Raw genomic sequence first — 1,227 nt, 5'->3', positions numbered from 1 at the left:
CAGAACGCTTTACCCATACCTTATCCCTGCCCGAGTTCTCCTCTGGTGCACTACAGAGCTCCTCCCACATGTTTTGGAAATACAGTGAGCTCCTGACTTCTTGCATGAGCTGACAACTCTGCCTCTGCTACACCGAAAATCCCGTGCAGTGTTGTCAGCAAAGCCTGAGCTAGAAAGACTGGCGGAGCTTCTGTACAGCTGCATTGTAACAATATTCAGCAAGTGGGAAACTGGACGAGTATTCTGAGAACGCTATGCGCACCGCAACTGTACACAGCTCCAGTCTGTCTGAGCACCGGAAGTGAGGTAGTTGGAGATCTCGATAGGTTTGAGCTTTCGATAGAACACCGGAGTCTTCCCACATGTTTCGGAAATCCTATGAGCTCCTGACTTCCTGTGGTGAGCTGACAACACTGCTTCCGCCGCACTAAGTTCCCAAGCAGTGTTGTCAGCCCTGCCTCATTATCTCCTGCCGGATTACAGAACGCTTTACCCATACCTTATCCCTGCCCGAGTTCTCCTCTGGTGCACTACAGAGCTCCTCCCACATGTTTTGGAAATACAGTGAGCTCCTGACTTCTTGCATGAGCTGACAACTCTGCCTCTGCTAAATCCCGTGCAGTGTTGTCAGCAAAGCCTGAGTTCTCCTCTGGCGCACTACAGAATTCCTTTCCCATCTTCTGGAAATCCAGCGAGTTCCTGACTTCCTGCTGACAACACTGCTCGGCACCTCAGTGCAGCTGAGGCAGCGTTGTCAGCAGGAAGTCAGGGACTCGCTGGATTTCCAGAACATGCCTTGTTATCGTCTGCTGGACCACAGAACACCTTACCTCAGCCCTGCCTGAGTTCCACTTGGTACAGACCCCCCCTCCCCTAATGTTATAGACATGAAAAGAGAGGGAGAGCGTTTTCTGTAGTCCAGACGGGGCTGACAACACTACTTAGGATTTCAGTTGGATCAGAGACAGCTCAGACAGGAATTTAAGAGCTCACTGGGTTTCTGGCAGATCAACAGGTCTATTTCTGTTGCACGTTTGCTCTTCTCGTCACTTCGGACCGTCTAAAATACGACAGAATAATCGCCATTGTGCCAGCTTTGCTGCATCCCATCGTTGCACAGCGGAGCGCCACCTGCTGGCTGCACCCGGTACAGCGTGGCCTCTAGCAGAGCGTCACGTGCCCCCCTAGGCATGCAGAGCATTACTCTATAGGAGGTAGGAGGTCCTG

This window comes from Nanorana parkeri, unplaced genomic scaffold, assembly GCF_000935625.1.
Source record: "Nanorana parkeri isolate BGI_ZX_2015 unplaced genomic scaffold, ASM93562v1 scaffold583, whole genome shotgun sequence".
NCBI lineage: Eukaryota > Metazoa > Chordata > Amphibia > Anura > Dicroglossidae > Nanorana > Nanorana parkeri.
This window is presented reverse-complemented; position numbering follows the sequence as displayed.